Source organism: Branchiostoma floridae, chromosome 4 (genome assembly GCF_000003815.2).
Source record: "Branchiostoma floridae strain S238N-H82 chromosome 4, Bfl_VNyyK, whole genome shotgun sequence".
Classification (NCBI taxonomy): domain Eukaryota; kingdom Metazoa; phylum Chordata; class Leptocardii; order Amphioxiformes; family Branchiostomatidae; genus Branchiostoma; species Branchiostoma floridae.
Window position 1 is genome coordinate 4,652,804 of NC_049982.1, and position 19,041 is coordinate 4,671,844.

The 19,041-nt window shown below is 39.8% G+C and overlaps 1 protein-coding gene across 1 annotated transcript in view; it reads right to left on the reverse strand.

Moving 5' to 3' along the window:
- Positions 1-19,041, reverse strand: part of LOC118413061 (potassium voltage-gated channel subfamily A member 1-like) — an 82,001-nt gene that overhangs the window by 14,081 nt on the left and 48,879 nt on the right. The window contains exon 2 of the transcript XR_004830840.1: positions 14,841-14,911. The gene's annotated coding sequence lies outside the window, so the exon portion shown is untranslated. The remainder of the gene's footprint in view (positions 1-14,840; positions 14,912-19,041) is intronic.

Genomic DNA, 19,041 nt, shown 5'->3' on the forward strand with positions numbered 1-19,041 from the left:
GAGCAAAGCGTTAAATCCTTTCCTCAATCATCATTGTCAGTCCGCTAGCTCTCCTCACTACATTTCCATTATTCTTCATGTCTAGTCTTAAGGCCATGAGATGTGCCAAAAGATTTGCATGCACTTCGTCTCGAGCTATTGCGTCAAAGAGGAAGTCCGACAACTCTGACTGCATCAGTAACACTATAGCTCCGCAGAGCCTCCAAGCAATCTGAAGAGATGGAGAATTCACTGCGACGCTTTCACCGGGATTCCGTCTACAAATCACCCACGCTACAGCCATGCTGATTTGGTTATATGGATGTCATCCTCTGGGAACCTCAAAACTGATGTGAGGGTGTGAATACCAGTGTAATAAGTTTGGCCAAATAAAAGTTGCCAGGAAGACTGGACAAATGACTGAGTACACATGTACACATGTACAGTATTGTATGCCGAACAAAAGATCATTCATTTTTGTTCTTTAACACCTTCTTGGAATTGACAATAAATGTATTCTATGACATTGTATTCAGAATTTGTTTTCCAATTCTTTTCTCCATATACAGCATATACATGAATTTGCTCATGTTGCAGCTGCTTTGTATGACTAACGATATGGTTAGAAACTCTATTTTTCCTTTGAAATAGCTGGAACTAGATGTGCGAGCAGATGTCATCCTTACAATCAAATCCACATGGCCTAATGCAGTCTCCGTGCAAGTCATTCACACCGGCTTCCCAGCTGAGCCGGAGGGGGCAGACACGCCCGGCAACAGTTGCTACCCGCTCTCACAAACCAATTTACAAGAAGCCTGCACCACATCAGGAGCATTAGGGGATCAGGGGGTGGGAGTCTAACAGGTGCGGTACGGCCCGGTGTGAACGGGAGCGTGCTACAGTGCAGAACGGCGGGTGATTTACCGAATCATTCTCCCTGCCGTGTTTTTAATGAACGCTGCGCGGGTGTGCTTTCCTGATGCAGTATATCTTACCCCAAGTTGAAGAACTGCATACCAAATCAGGACAGATTCAGTAAAAGTGTTAAAAATGATATCAATCTGGTACAGCCCACTGCTATTCTTCCTTTGGTTATGATAGAGAAGACAGATGTACCATATTATAGGTACATTGTATTGGGAAATTCCATCCCTTACAAGGAACAATGGACTACACCATAACGTCCCATCCTAAGGACTACAACCTTGTTGTAGTGTGCATGTCGGATGAATGACACATTTGGAATCAAACTCATAGGTTCTAGTTTCAGAGCACTCACCTCTAGACTACACACACACAGGTAGTGACTGATAGCAATGCAGTAGGTTCATGCTGATAGTTGTTATTGAGAACATAGAGGATTCATGTGCATTTGCTCTTCCTCTGCAACATAGTGGTACATTGTTGAAGGGTGGATGCTGATTGACGAATGAATTGCGAAGCGTCGCTGCATGTGTGCTCCTGTAAGTGCAGTGTGTCTCTAACAACGGACGGTTCTTATTTTATTTATTTATTTATTTATTTATTTATTGGTTTGGCTGGTAAGAACACACAGCCAGGGCTGCCCAACTAGCCTATGGCTAATACAAACGGTTCTTATTTAAAACAGAAGGAGCTTATTCCGTACTGAATCAGCTTTACAGATCTCCTTACTCAAGACAGATAATAAATAGGATGTTCATCCGGTGTCCATCTGTACTGGACCCCCTCGCACCCATGTGCGGGTTTCCACCAAGTACAGGTCAGGAGTTGAAAACTAAAATGCACGACTACATCCATTTACACATGGGGAACACGGAGGCATGAGTAATCGCGGCATTTGGACGATAAGGCCACGGAACTATTACCACAGCCCTTCTAGACAAATGTGCCACTTCCTTTCAATTCCGCCAGCAATCAACCCTGAGTTATCACAAAGGCTGCATCTTTTCCTACACCCAACAATGTAGACCACCAACAAATGAAGGCAAGAGCAGATAAAAGATGATTCTGGTCTGGTATTAACTTAAAAGAAGATAAAACTGCACCTTGAATAATACCGACATATACCAGTAACAATCCATAGCAAGTGAAGCAAAGGGCCAATTAGTAAGTACTTTGAAGTGACAACATTGATATTATAACGCAAAGATAAACTTTTACTTTTTACTTGCACATCTTTCTTGAAAACATCATTTCTAGCATAGCAACTGTGTATAATAGTGATTCAAAAAGGACCAATCCCGATTCTAACCAATTCTAAATGTCTATCAAATGATTGATGTTAAGGTAAAGAACTTTTCATAAGAGTGTAACGGGCCACTTTAACACAGATTTCATCTTGCCTGAAAGCAAAGTGCTGCAATAAATGTAAAATCTATGTACCACTTTATAATGCATCCAGGAGCACTGAGTAAATCAAATCTTGCTCGCACAGGTATACGTCCTTTAATCTTTGTGGTGAAACTGCCCAGCGCACTACGCTATCATACTGCAAAACATTCGTATCACATCGTGCAGAAACCCCAGGCATCGAGAGGAAAATCCTCCCCAAATTGACCGGTCTCTGATCCCATCAGCTTGTAGCATCACACAGGACTTTCCAAACCACCGGAGGCAGACTTCAACTTAGAGGAGCTAAAGACAACAACATGCCTGCAAAGAACAAGCCATCAAAAGCGTATCTGTGGCAGCCATCTTGACTCCTCAAGTACAATGTGCATGTAAAGTCGTACATGTGTGAATTTAAGAACTAACTTTGCATCTTAGGGAGCAAAATGTTCTTCTGGAATATTCTCAGCTGTTTTAAAGCCTATCTTTGCAATGCAGCCAACAAACACAACACTGAAAGTGGGCAAGACTGCACTGAAAGTACAGGGCATTGACCTGATGATTAGATGCTACATGGAAAGCTGCACAAACCTGGTTGTATGGACTGCAATCTCTGCCCTAATCTGATAAAAGTTTGTAAACATGAAATTACCAGGATGATGTTTTGTGCAATGCCCTTTTATTTCACGAACAAACGTTGAACATTAGTTGAATATCTATTTATGTTCAGTTATTTCTTGTTTCTATTTATCATGGTGGTCATATTGGGCACTGCTTTTCAGAGGAACGCTGGATACATAGTTATATTGTACATAAGAATGAATGTTTTTGCCTGTATATACTGAATGATCTGTGTGGCTCTTGTATCTCACAACAACACAACAAACAAATGTTGAACATCTAGTTGAATATCTATTTATGTTCAGTTATTTCTTGTTTCTATTTATCATGGTGGTCATATTGGGCACTGCTTTTCAGAGAAACGCTGGATACATATACATATTACACATACGAAGAATGAATATTTTTGCCTGTATATACTGAATGATCTGTGTGGCTCTTGTATCTCACCACAACACAACGTAACAAGACTTATATGAAGCAATCCATCATGACCTATCCCAAGGCCAGTTACTCGTGAAGAGCTTTCAACAACATTTCAGATACTAATCTTGCGTGCGTGCGCTTCCTCGTCCTTCCCGGCATCATTTTTACAGTATCATCGCAGTAATGTACTCCCCATGCCTTCCAGCCTGCCGTCAGCTAAATCCGCGTCGAAAGCCGTACATGTCGGAGATAAGCTGCCAGGCAGTTGAACGAGACTTTTCCCAAAAGACGCACTAAAAAGTATCACGGACCGCTTTTTTAGTGACAGCCCACCGCTCACTTATATGGGATTGCTGCAAACTGTATACAGAATGCCAAAATGCTCGACTGGATATGATTTTGGAAACAGTCAGATGTTTCAGATAGCCAACCGGTGTCTTTCGTCAGTGTCAACACTGGAGAAATGTTGTTATAGACAGTTTTTACAAAATGTATATCCTAGCTGTAAATGGATAATGCAAAAGAGATCTAGTTGGGGAACAGTTTAGAACAAACCATCATGTTTCTACACGTTCATCCCTAACATACCCACTCACCCCAATTTGTGCAAAAAAAAAATAGGTGACAGCTTCAAGGAAAAGATATCAATTACAAATTCCATAATATTCTATGCTTTCAAAAATATTTTGCATCAAACTCAAAGAAAGCTGAATGCCCTGCACACAACTGCAGATGTTGTGAAAATGGCTGCCATGCTCGAAAACATTTCAATGCACTTCACTTCTCCCCCAGTCACCCAACAGATGCTGCCACAACGAATGAATGGATGAATGAGTGACTGCCAAGTTCCGCAAAAGACTTCAGATATTCTATACAGCGCAGACCCAGACTCCTTTCAGACCCAAACGCGCCCATTATAAAGCCTCCCTGCACCCTGCTGTACCACTGATAACGGTATCGCCCACTTCATCTTCGACATTTGCGTCATCCCTCTGCCTGACGAACGGCGCGAGCTCAAGCGGCCTTATCCCCGTCATCTAAAACGCCTTTATTCGCTGCATAAAGACTCGCGGGCGGGGAGACAGCGCTGAATTAGTACCACTTCCGAGTGACAGCCCCCGGGGCACGGAGTGCACGGTAAAAACACATCCATAACGCCGTTCCAAGAAGTGGTCTTTCATCTCGACAAGCATATACACACCAGGGTTGCATCCAGCTTTAAGTTACCTTCCATCCCACTTATCATTTGGGAGTCCATGTCGTTAATTTAAAATTCTGTGGTTGAATAGGACTTTTCTAGCTTGCAAAGAGTCATTGTCATCAATTTCATGGCATCCAGACAGAATAAATTATTTTGTTTTTTCCATCCCAACAAGCAAATTTCCATGCTGGGATGGAGGGACAGGTCCCGGAGACATCCCTGGCATCGCCGGTATACGCAGGAACAGTTTTGCATTCTTTCCAAGCACTCTACTAAAATTGAGGGAATGAATGTCTTATCATAACAGTGCCATATCAGCAATAAGCAGAGAAATTGTTTTGATGAAGAAACACAGTGCAGCACATTAAAGGGAATTGGCACAATTAATGTTATCATGGAGTCCTTTTTAGCTAGCGGAGAAAGTTACTTTACAGTTAGTACATGCCTCGGGAAGCACTCAAGTTTCCCAAGATACTTTTGCGAGACTTCAAAGCGAGGGCACAGGTTATTATCATCCACTATTACAGGTAAGAGTCTAGGATGTTTGTTGATAGCAGTCAGTTAAGAAGGGTTCAAAATTACAAACTGTCATTCAAATGGACTAAATCTAAGACTGATCACAGCAGGACTGGTAAAAATGTTCATAACTTGCAATTTGCAGGCTAAAATACACACTGTGTGTATCAGGGTCACATCTATAGTGATACTGAGGAAGAGTGATGGATGTCACTCAAAATGTCCAGAATTAAATCTCCGTTTACTTGGATGTCTTAACTTCATAAACGTATCGGGGTCCAACAGTTTGCATTAAATTTGTAGCTGTAGTTGGTACAATGAATATTCAGATTCTGTATCTATGATATAGCTTTGCAGCTTCGAGCTCTGTGGCTTGTACATAATATAGCTCTGTAGTTTGTATAATATGCAGCTCGTAGTTCTGTACCTTGTAGCTCTTATAGCTCAGTCTAGGTGTAGCTGACTGTAGCTTGTTAGATTGGGTCTTTCCTCCATATCTACTACCGTAACCATACCTACCTACCTATACTTACTACTGTCTACATGTACCTACTGCTATAATAATTATAATGATATTGAGAAGAAATTCCAGTCACGGCATCTATGACGTCCCTCTGTGCCTACAGGGCCCATCATCTGTAAGAACTTGTCTTTGAAGCACTCCGAATGATCAAAGGGAGGCTGCAACCCCACTGAGGAAGAAATATTCATCGCCACGTCGTGGCAAGCACACCTCAGAGCTTCAGTCCATTAGAAATCTGATGACGTAAAGCTGCTGACTTAGCCTCTATGTCTTAATTAACCTAAAGCTAACGAGCTAAGGCACATCAGCCACCATCTCTTCAACTGTAGCCAAAGCAGGCCAACCAACCAAACGAGCGAGCGATGCTTCTGTTAACAACCTGAGTATTATATACCTGATGCCCACTAGGATGTCAGTAGATTAGATTACTAGTTTAGATACTTAAATTAGCAGATCAAATTACAAATTAATATGTAAATCAATTTTTTGTCTTCCACCTGCTTTCTGCCTGCAAGTGCTTCACCGTGACATCATCGCAATCCAGGGCTCTAGCCAGCTCGAAATTTTTTTCTGTCAGCCAATTCCCATTGTCGCGAAAACACTATTCCATGAGTAAGAGGGGCGGCAGAGACTGCACTGAGACCCTGAAAAACGGGTTTTTAATGAGATTATCCTATGCAAAAGGGCGCCGACACATATTGTCAACAATCATAACAATAGCAAAACAGTGTGTGGCTTTTACGTCCGTGGACGGCGTCCCCAAGCCGCATGTAGCTTCCACCAAGGATTTTTGTCCGTCAAGGTCTTGTATATATGTACCGGTAAATATGTGTTCTATTAACCCACTTAATTCACCTGTCCTGTCTTTTGCACACAGAAAATCAGTTTGTTTTCATTCCCTTAGCATTTTGCCTTCATTTTCCCATGTCTATTTGTACCGGTCACTTGTATTGTAATTAACCCATGCGTAGTCTGCCAATAATCTCAAAAAATTGAGGCTAGGCAGTATGAAAGAAGAAAAGTATGCAAAACCTTTGGTGGCTTTTTTATCACACACTCCGTATCAGACAGGGTTCAATAGCACTTAATCACATCTTAAGGTCGCAGTATCTGAAACCAAGTAGCAATGCCACGCCGGTGACTTTTTACAGCTGCGGCTAATAAGTTCCTAACATTTCCAGCTCGCCTGCCACAGAATTACTTCGCTCTCACGACTTGCCGACATTTCCTTTATACAGGGCTTGAAATACCACCTGCATAATGTATGCAGGTTAGTGCAGGTAAAATTGGAGCTGTGCAGGTATTTCTGCTGTCTACCTGCACCTAACCTGCACTGGTTCACGTACTGGGTTTTATACATAAATGTCATATGGTGTAAGTGACTACTGGGTTGTTACTTATTAGCTGCATTGACTGTTACCTGGTTAAGTATGAAATAATGATTCCTGAACAATTTCAGTATGATCCATACTTTCTACATTCAGAGTGGTGCAGGTAAAGTTTGTCTGGTGAAGGTAATTTTCAACTAGGTATGCAGAAAAAAGTATTTCGAGTCCAGTCTCACGACTTGCTGACATTTCCTACAACCCACATCTGCTGCCAAATGCAGCTGGGGTTCATCTGGATTGACGTCATCTTGTCAGGAGGCCTAGGGAACTAAACGTTGTGTTGCCTGTTTCAGTCCTCAAAAAATTATGGTCGGTAGGTAAGGGATTATCTTTTTTTGCTTGTAATTTTCTTTAGGATGGGCAAAACTCTAGTGATACGTACAGAATCTGATACAATATAGTTGAACAAAGTAAACTGAAATGCATGAGGACACTTTAATTTTGTGTATAATACTATACATTTATCCTTCATTAGATATGACTGAAGGCTGAATAAAAATTCCAACTGGAAGCTATGTGATTCCACTGCCCACCCCTGAAAAAAGTCTAGGGTCGGCAGGTTTTTCTAGGGTAGGTAACGAAACAGGAAATACAACATTTTTTTTTCCTAGGCCCCAGCATTCACACTCACGAGCAGAGACTGGCTCAGACAAATAGCAATCTTGCTGCACATTGCCAGAGGCTTTTGTGCTCAGTTAATACTCCTTAAATCGATTTCCACGCATACCATCTCTCACCCCTATTATAACAAGTCTTGAGATAATATCCCCGATCTCTTTACACAAGTGATGAATGACGCATGAGAGACCGATCGTCATCAGCACAACAAGCCGGAAGCTATGCCATCAATCCACGTTGACGTCATCTTGCAGTTTCCTGAATGTGATGTCATACATGTAACGTATATCAGCCTCTGTGTTAAAAGACTCTGAGTGGGTCGTACTGTACACTAATAATTGTGCAATAAAACGTATATTTTAAAAAAATCTAGAAATACATGAACCAGTATATATATGAGAATTGTAAATATCAAAGCATCAGACTGTTACCATTATCAGGACACCAAGCCGGAATCTATGCTATCCATCCACCATGACGCCATCTAGCCGTTTGCTGAATGTGGTGCCATACATGTTGGAAGACTCGTGTCAGTCGTGTCTTTAAAGATTGTAAAACAAGATATATACATGTACAATGTACTAGTACTATAAAGAAACCAGTATACAACCATGTATCTTGAAATCATCAGTTTGCCAGTGTGATGGTATTATCTACCTACCCTGGAAAGACTCAGTTGTGAATGTTCCTTCAAATCTTTTATGCTTCAGGGTATGGTATTGCACAGGGGAATTCTAAGATCATTCAATGAGATATCTAGTATCCCTCCATCATATCAGAGCATTGTAAATTCTATGAGAACATCAGGCCGCAAGGTATGTCATCTATCTAGAATGACGTCATGACTAGCAGTCAACTGGTGTGATGTCATCAATCAACGGCTGCCGTTGAAAGACTCAATTGTGAAATATTCTTTTTCGCATTAAAGTATCAAGTGGCAAGGTACACAAGGGGTTTGGAAACTGTAGAACAAGATTTCTGCAATCAACCTCTGATATCATTAAAAAAAACATTGCCAATTTGAGGACATCCTGAAGGTAGCTATGCCATCAACTATGATGACGTCATCTAGCAATTTGCTGGTGTGGCATCACAACCTACCCTTTAAAATTCAGACAAAAATGTACATCTATACAAGAAGGTATGCAATCTGTGGTAAGATACACCAGGGCTTTTTTTTATTGTACCATAAAATTTTATCCTGAAATAAATCAGAACATCCTAAATATCATTGCATCAGACCAAAAACTAATGAATCCAAGATGACGTCATCATGCGGTTTGCTGAACTGGTCATGTCATGAATTTTCTTCTATAAAAGCAATCAACATTTTAGCCGTGCAGTTTGTAAGAATGCATTTGTCTTTTTTAAGATCGCACAGTCAAATCTCTTGAAATTCCCCAAACACCACCATTATCAGAACATCACGCCTGAAGCAGAGCCATCCATCCGTGATGACGTCATGTTGCAGTCTCTGTTATCATTCCCATAAATCAAACTCCTCCGGAAAAGGCTCGGTCGTAAATGTTCTTGCCTGGGGTTTTAAGATGGTACCATAATAAAATCTCTAAGACTTGCAGTTATCAGAATATCTTTGTAACCAGAATCTTGCAATGATGTCATCTTTCCATTTCCTGATGTTGCACAATGAGATCTACAGGATCTCTAATATCATAAAACTGTCAATATGACAACATTGGGACGGAAGCTATAAAATCAATCTACAAAGGACGTCACCAAGTTTGCTGGTGTGATGTCATCAGCATCCTCTAACCTCCTGAAAGACTGTCACAGTGATGTTTCTCTACAAACGTTTGGCAACAAATTTATGTTGGGTATGGGATTATAATACAAGCATGGAGAGAGTTTCGATAGATAATAACCCTTGCAAGCCTATAAAACAAAGCTGCATCATTTCTCCGAAGCTGCCTTAAAGCGACGGCGCCCAGCTAATCCAATAATCCCAGTCTATAATGCCGGTAATGACGTTACTGCGCGCTGAACAGCACAAGGCACGCAATAATGGGAGCTGGCTTCATCGCTGTCATCACTCCTCCTCTTATAGGAGGGATAATCCTGTAGGAAGGATGAGCTCACACTTGATGAATGGGGAACAGGTACGGGGCTCAAAATACAAATTGTGCAACACCTGTATTTTGAGGTTGCACACTCACTCGATCACTCATTCACTAGCTCACTCACTCATTCAGTCAGTCACTTGCTTACTCACTCACTTGCTCACTCACTCACTTACTCGCTCACTCAACCACTCACTCGTATATTTATCCTTTATTAGATAGGACAAGCAGTGTTTTTACTTTAATAGAAGCTCACACTTGATGAATGGGGAACAGGTACAGGGCTCAAAATACATTCAACAACGCTAGCCTACAGGTTAATTTTGGACATTTAAGATTGCACTTTGGACAAACACTACTAACTACCTTCAGATAATACTTACAAAGTTGAAGTTGATACCATGCATGTGTAAAGCTTCCAAGCCATTATATGGATGATATGATAATGACTCTCTGTATTTTAAGGTTCCACACTCACTCAGTCACTCACTCAGTCTTAGTCTCTCACTCACTCACTCCTTACCAGCTCTATCTATTGTCTATTGTTCTTACATGAGTAAGATGACACTTTCAATATCAAACTTAAATTTTGTGCATTATAGATACATTGTACATTCATCCTTTATTAAATAGGACAAGCAGTGTTTTTACTTTAACAGAAGCAGGCTGAATGAAAATTCTAACTGGAAGCTATGTGACTCCACTGCCCCCCCTCCAAAAAAGTCTAGGGTCGGCAGGTTTTTCTAGGGTAGGTAGGGAAACAGGAAACGCAATTATTGTTTCCCTAGGCCTCACACACTAACCACCCAAGGAAACCTCCATTAACGGCGCAGTAAAACAAAGCCGTCCAATTTTCAGCCAAACTGGAGGGAAAGATCGTTACAACAGTTAACTGTGTTCTGTAACAAGATGGGAATGTTTAAAGGGAATCGACAAAATTACCTCCTCTAAACATCTGTCGGCACGTAATTAGGCTATTTAAGTCTCTCAGTCTCATGTGTTTACAACATACTTTAGGGTGCAAGTCATCTTGTAGAGTGTTGAGCTATCAAACAATTGTTTTTTTCTTGTCAGTTCCTTGAAGTTCATAATATCATATCGTAGCACAAGTCATAACATAAAATGAGAACGGAGCAATGAAAATACACGTATTTGTGCAAACTCCTAGCTAATTGATCCATGTATGGCTAGCTATCCGTACAGACTTTTAAATGGCAATCTAACTCCATTACTACTACATGTACAGACATCAACTTGGAACTGTGACAAATCAGCCCTTCTCGTTCCTAATAAATCAAGCAAGGTAACTTAATTACCATTTTATAAAGATCATGTAGGTTATTATATAATGACATCAATCAAATTAGCACTCAATTGCCATTTCATATACAGCGTCATACTCGATATTAATCAAGTTATCATACCCGAGAAAAATCAATCTACAATGATGAAACCTAATAAGCTAATCCATTATCAATCATAGCTTTAGGTGTGGCCAATTTGCTCGTGGGTTGTTTGACTTCTAAACTGAGACAAAAACTGTAGCTGCTTTCTTTGGCTAGAAAAACTTTTCCTCTTTTTGTTTTTGAAATTAAAATCATAAGTCTCATCCCCAGAATACCTTAAAAGTTTGTGGAAATTGCTGTAACATAAGGTATAATTCTGCTGGCATTAATCGTTTTATGATTCATACTGGATCTTGTAGCAATTTATGATGTCTACCTGCAGAGCTCTTCAATATTTGTAACAATTGGGCATATCAAGTTTCATTAGAATCTAAACATTCTTAGGCTGGCCAAATTGCATCATCTTTTAAAACCCTGGCTGAATCAGAAGCCACTGTCAATTTTGAAAATTCAAAAGCTCAATTTTAAATATTTTTATACTAAAAGATTGAGAATTGAACTAATATTGCCTAAACATGGTCCTCATGGCATGAAATTGCTTCCGGTCCACTTAGTGTAGATGTGCATCATCATTCTATGGTTCTCTTTCAAGCCTTGTTGATACCCTATTTTTCCTTATCTTTACTTCAGGCTCAAATTTACTCTTATCAGTAAAACATAGAAAACTGCAATTACATGCAATCAGTCACGGCAATAATAGACAGAACAAATACAAAGAATGTATTACTAAGATTTGAAGGGAGATAAAGTGAAAGTGGTTTAGGTTCAGTTTAGCTCACTGAGGAGCTATTCTTTTACTGTTCGGGACAGAGATGACAGATGCAGCAGCTTCATTGTACAAGGGAAATTCCCCTAGCTCCATCCCCTAGTTCTTTCCAATGTATCTTTTTGGACCACAGTTTAGCATGCGGTTGTAAGGAGTTCCAACCCTATCTAGTAGCATGCAAGTCGGTTGAGCACTGCACAGCCGGAATTGAACGGCTTCTTTTCTAGTTCCAGAGCAGGGCAATCAACCAGTAAACTATGGACTCTAAACAATGATGATAAAATAACAGATAAAACCTTGAGAAACAAAGTAAGGCTGCCAGAAGCAAAGAGTAATTTCAACACAATTGTAACTGCTACAGTCTTATCAGATCCAAAGAGTTGAGAAAGAAAAGCAATAACTTGAACGTGTCAAATTCAACAATGACAGATAAGAGACTTTTTTAATTTACAAACTTTGGCAATAAAAATGCGGAGCGGGAAATGATTTTACTGTGGAAGCACCCTAGGCAATCCAATTGTCCTGTCAAATGTTTATGGTTATCTATCGAGAATACCAAATGAATATAAACTCAGACAAACTGAGCTATTTGATGCGCAAGATAACCATTGTAAAAGTTATTGGCTGTTTAATGAACATAAAGTCAAACATTGTGCTTGGGAGAAAAAAGTAACATGATCCTATTCACAGTAGTGAATTCACAGAGTACATGATTTTTGTACAATGTCATACAGTTATATTATAATAGCAGTTATTAGTAACATTATGTACAAGATACTAGACCTCCCTTCCTCTTTCCAACATTTGATGTGTGGTCTCAAAAATTCAAAAATAGCCGAGCTGCATGCAACGTCCGCAGATGTCCGTCGTAAATCAGCATAGCTGCACACCCCGCTGCAAACTTACACCCGGGGGAGGCTATTTTTGCTCTCACTGGTATTACTGTAACAGTTACGGTTGCAGTTTTGTGCATGATACACTGGATAGACACCACACACAGTGTGATAGGGGCACACCAAGCTCACCTTTGACTGAAGTACAGCCCACACAGTTTCGGACCCAAAGCACTGAAGAAGCCACACAGCAAAACAACGGTTGCAGTTTTGTGCATGATATAGGGGATGTTATGATCATCATTGATGGGCACCCCACACATGTGACATGGACACAGCGGGCTCACCCTTGACTAAAGTACAGCCCACACATACAGTTTTGGACCTGAAGCACTGAAGGAGCCACACAGTGAAACTTTATAGAAATTGCTAAACTTTCTTTCCAACACTGAATTAAGCTATAGGGACTTACCCTCTAAATTTTCGGTCAAACTCCGTCAACCTTGTTCACAGAATGACCCTCTCTATCTCTCTATCTATAGCTTAATTCAATGTTGGAAAGAAAGTTCCATAATCTATTCTACCGAACACAGATGAACTTTCATGCTAACAGTGAAACATGTTTGCCTGTACTAGGCTCGAAAAAAGCTCCTAATATAGTAATACGAGGAATATGCAGCTCCAGCATATTTCTGAAGATGGGGCATAAGTACAAATGTATGTAGGGTTGGCTTGAATTTGTCCTTCCTCACGTACATGTACTAGACACCCTACACAATGACTGGGGCACAGCTGGATCAACTTTGACTACAGTGCAGCGTATGAAATGATAATGTGTGCATTGTTGGCATTAATGGTTTTAAACTCATTACAGATTGGTCAGGTTCATAATGAACATTCAGAGACAAAAAATTGTAACCACCAGACTTGAACTTGAAGTTTTTCAACTGTCATACAACACAAACTTTTCGCATGCTAATAGACTTGAACATTGTTGAAGTTCGTTGATTCTTGTCTCGGCAATACATGGGGGTTCTTCTGAATTCAGAGTTGAGTGTTGTCAGACCCTCTATAAGTATAAGGTGCCTCGATCAGGGCTAAAATGGTAGCATCAAGTGTCACTGAACTACATGTCCTCTGCACTTCGCAAACCCATGACAAGGAATATCTTTCTATCAGAATATAGAACCCAGACATGACAACACGCACCCTAGCCCTCAGACACCCATGACAGAGCCATTAAATCTTTGGGGTGTGCGAAAATAAACGGCAGCATGGCCTCGGTATACGGAGGTCACAGATATATAGAAGAGCCGTCAAAGTTTGACAAGGTTCGCCATAGTGTAAGTCTTACACTCTGTCAGGAAATCCTTTGGATGTTCTGCTGTTTAAGTGCCTCGGGGCATGAAAGTCTATCTGCATGTTTCCGCTGTGACCAACACAAAGTTGGAACCACGGATGTACGACATATCTAAAGCAGGGGGAACAGACATATTCTTTCTAATTTAGCTTACTTCAGTTATTAGTGTCACTTAAAGGCATGATACGACCTGCTAAAATACATTGTACACTACATACAATGTGTAAATGTGCATTACAATTAAGGTGCCAGGCTCCAAAAATACAGCATGTCTTAAAATGAACGATTTGAAAGCATTAAGTCTCTGCACATACATTGTAGTTATAAGTATCTACATTGTAGATGTTCAACTATGTATTTTTATATCAATACGATGGTGCCGTTATCTAAAGAAAATACCCTTAACACACAGTTACATGCATTATACACGTTATACAACAGAACAGAATATAAGAAAAAAGTAGAGCATCTTTAGTTGTTAATCATAGGAATTACAATGTTATTGTTCTATACCGTCTTAGAAATCTACCCATTTCCAAGTAAACCTCAATTAGTAAAATCAATACTAATAGTTTGTAGCAGGTGTACGTGTGTTATATTAAATACTGTTTAAAGTACCCGTTCTTCGACAATGTGAAAATGACCTAGGGAATATCTTTATACTGCCTGCTACTCCAACTATGACCACTAGGGGTTCGATACGCAATGCATGCATGCCTCCTCCACTCACCCATAACTCACACCACACAGGCACCCTCAAATCACAAACAACGGACACCCAAAGCTTAAAGCCCCCAACTGACAGAATCGCTCACCTGTAATGGTTGCCCGGGTAACGGTTGATGTCACACCTGTTGCATGATGGGATTTGATGCTTGATTGACAGCTAGAAGAGACAAACAAGCAGAGGGATCGAATTACAAGCTTGTCGAGATGTACACGTAACATGGAGCAAACAATCAAAATTAAAGAATTTGCCGCTTTACCTGGACAAATGAAGGACTAATAGACTGATCTAAGACTAGTCTACGTGTAATAGCAAATGTTGCAATGTCTCTTTGTCAAAAATTTCTTGTAAATACAACAAAACATGACTTCTTAGCAATCTTGCTGATTATCCCCACTTGTGAGTCAGAGATATCTCTCAACAATTGTAACAATTACTTGGCCATCCTACCTTTATCCTCTTTGCTACACTGTTGCAATCAGACAATGCTCTTCAGACATTAGCATTAAAACACTATAGTATGAACACGTCACAGTAAATTTACTTCATGTTCTAGCTAGCTGCCATGATTAGAATTTCATAGCGGCTCACTAAAAACATTCCACTCACTGGCATATGCAAGAATCACAATAATTATTGTTAAACAAAATATTTATCAAAGTCATATCTTATACCAAACAGACTCTCAAGTCTTGAAACGACATTTCGAGCAGTGATATTACTACGGCCAACATAACAATGTACAGAGTAACGTGCTGGTGACACTTATAGGAAGATGGCGTTTTGAAAGCAATGCTCCAGAATAATACTGACATTTTTCTGTCTATAATATTAATGCTGAGTCACACAGCTCACAGACAGTGATGGAGAGTAGTGATATGATGAAAGGTAAAAGTAGCCAACTGTTCAATCTTAACGTAGAAGATCTGTTAAAAGTAAGAATTAAACTGAGCCTGCTTGCAGCAAAATTGACATGCAAATTACGTAAGGGCTTCAGCAGAGCTGATTAAACACAATGCTGTCTATCTCATGCACCCTTTGACGTCACTACTCAGCTTGTCTGTTATAACCGGGCCAATCGACTCAGCACAGAGATTTAGGTCAATAAAACGGTGGCAAATATAAAGGAATAGGGATTCATTTCTTCAGGATTTGTCTTCCCATGCTGGGATGAATATTAGCTTGTTAGCACAAACAAAAATTTCACCATGTCCATAAAAAAAATCTGAACTTCATAACATGAATTTGACTTTTCTAAGCTTCAGTTCAGTTCATTTCACTTCAGTTAGATTGACTAAATATTATTAACTAAATACTATACTAAAGACAATTAAGAACATGGCCAAACAATGAGTGCAGGCAGGCTAGGAGACAGAGAAAAAAAATAAATCTAGAGAAAGCCCTCTCAACTCAGAACACAGATTTAGGTCAGTTACAGTAAAACAGTGCAAACAATAAAACCAGCAATTGCTGTAGTTTGGACCTAAGCATTTCTCCTTAACAAGAAAGATGTTCCATAAAATTGATAAGAATAAGAATTTAGGATCATACAGCAAGGACGATTATTCAGATCAGCCCTATGCTGAAGCCTAAAATGATAATGATAAATTTCTCTATACATGCAAATCTACGAACTCCATCCCTCATCAACCCTATGTGTATAATACATACATAATGTCCTGAAGTCATTGTGCACCTGTTTGATTGTTGACTATCCCTTCAAGTTTGATAAATCTAAATTTTCGTATCAACCAACTTAAGTACTAGAAAAAATGCTTAAAATGTCTCATTTGGTACACATAATCTGTTTTAACAATGTGTGTATGATGAGCAAAAGCCACAATTGTGACCAAAGATCTAGGTTCTCATGAATGCATTGTACATATTTTCCTCCTCATGACGTCACGGTATGGCTACCTGTCGCGCAACAAGAGCTCTGAGTTTACTTTTCTCAGGTGTTTTTTTGGCTCGGCATCTCAAAACGGATACTCAGACGCCCAAGAGTGCAATGGAGCGTGTCTTGCACAACATCTTACACCAACAGCGCCCAGAAAAGATCCGACATGGAAGAAGCAGCCAGGCATTACATTACTGTTGTCTGTAAATAAATAAATAATGCTCGTGTGTGCCTGGCCTGAAACTGAGACCCCCTCGACAAAAAGGGTTGATCGCGTCGGCTACTAATCGTACTGATTTAGTAACAATAGATTATGGACTTAAACAGTTAAAGATCCAACATAGAAAACACCATCGACATAGACTATCCCTCTTATAAACATCTTGTCCTTTATATCAATGCACACACCTGATCAAGGAAACAGGTAAGTTGCAGACTTCCAAAATACGCACTAAGCAGTAAGGTGAATTAAGTGTAGTATCAAACTTATAAGCAGACCATAAGAGGCTCAATAAATGAAAACAGTTGAAGGTGTGGCCCTGGGCGGGTTCAAAATACCCCCAGAGTTTTGCCCAAAACACAAGATATGAATAGAGTCTGTTGGGGCATCAAACTAACTGTAACTCTACGGTATATGCCTTGCATTAATTACCAATTTGTCTTTAAAACGTTTGGGCACATAAAGCATCAGGTTGCCCGTTAGATTGTTCTCAGGGGAAGCTTTGTGGTATAGCTGCCCAAGCCAAGCCTGGATAACAATTGTTTTCCCTACCACCACAGGCTAAGTAAGCAAATATATCATTGATCAACAAGGTACACTGTGCCCTGAAGGGAAGAGGGGGACAGAAAAAAACGAACAAAAATGTTTCAGGGGTGGAACCTCTGTGGGACTGTTTATGAGGGAACAGGTGAAGTAAAATGGAAGGGGTCAAGGTGGATGAAAATGAACAATTGCTAAACAAACTGAAAAGTTTTAAGAGCTGATGTCTGTAAAAACCAAGCAAAATCAGAAAAAGTTGGCCAAACTCAAAAAATCGATTTTCCTTAAATTTTGTGTGGTGGTAGGGCCTTGGTCCAAACCTACAAAAATGGCAAAGTTTTAGATCTGCGGTCACCGGTTGCCATGGCAACGGCCATTTTTCAAAATGGCGGATTTTCACCAAGAGAAGGCCTTGGTCGCGTCCAAAAGAGGCCTCCTTTGGACTCCTGTAGCCCCCACAAATTAACAGATATTTTATTGATTCTCGGATATGTTATTACCCATATTCTAATGAAAAAAATGATATATGGTGATGCTCAAAATGTTTTTGTAGTGAGGTGCAGCAGATGTTTGAAAATGATGTGTTTTCGTGAATTTCCAAAATTGACAAAAATCAATTTTTTGACCATTTTTATTGACCATTAGCTCATTTACAGGCAAATCAATTTGCTTGATTTTTGGCACAGTTATAGTTTGAACCTTTGTATACATCATATGTAAAAAAAAGTTTGGGCCTTTTACGTATCGAACCGTGGTGGCCCCGAGAGTAAACCAATATTTCCATTTCAAGAAAATCGTAACCATAGAATTATTCCTGGAAAAACAGTCATAGCTTACCAAAAATGAATTTCAGTTTCATGTTATGTAGCAGAGGAACTTACCTATCACTTATAAAAGCAGGGTTGTTCTAGATTTTTTTATAATTGCCTTTAAGATGATTTTATTGAGTTTTTTTCGTCATTTTTAGACCAAAAAATGTATATTTTGGCCCAAGCACCCTGGTATTGCAACCAAATGACCTGAAATTTGGTATAGGAATGTCCTGGACAAGTACACACATGGGTTGATAACTGGTTTGCCATGTAATAGAACAAAATGCTGAATTTGGTGACTTTTTTTGGCATTTTCGGCCCAAAAAGTACATTTTTGGCCCCTGTACCCGGGTTTTACAACCGAATGCCCTGAAATTTGGTATAGGAATGCCCTGGACACATGCGCACATAGATTCAATAACCATTTTGGCATACTGTTCAACAAAATGCTTAATTTTTTCCAAAAAAAGTACATTTTTGGCTCCCATACCCTGGTTTTACAACTGATGAATGACCTGGAATTCGGTATAGCAATGCCCTGAACATACATGTATGCGCACATGGATTCAATAACATGTTTTGCATACAGTACAACAAAATGCTTTATTTTGAACATTTTGCCATTCTTTTTTCCCAAAATCATTTTTCGCTCCTGTTCCCTGGTTTTCCAAGTAAATAACCGGTAAAAATTTGGTATAGGAGCGCCATGGAAATGGCTTTTATAGCCCGTTTTTGCATACAGTGCAACAAAACGCTTAATGTTGTACTTTTGGGTCATTGCTTTACCCAAAGTATTCGGACGCTCGATCGCACGCTATCA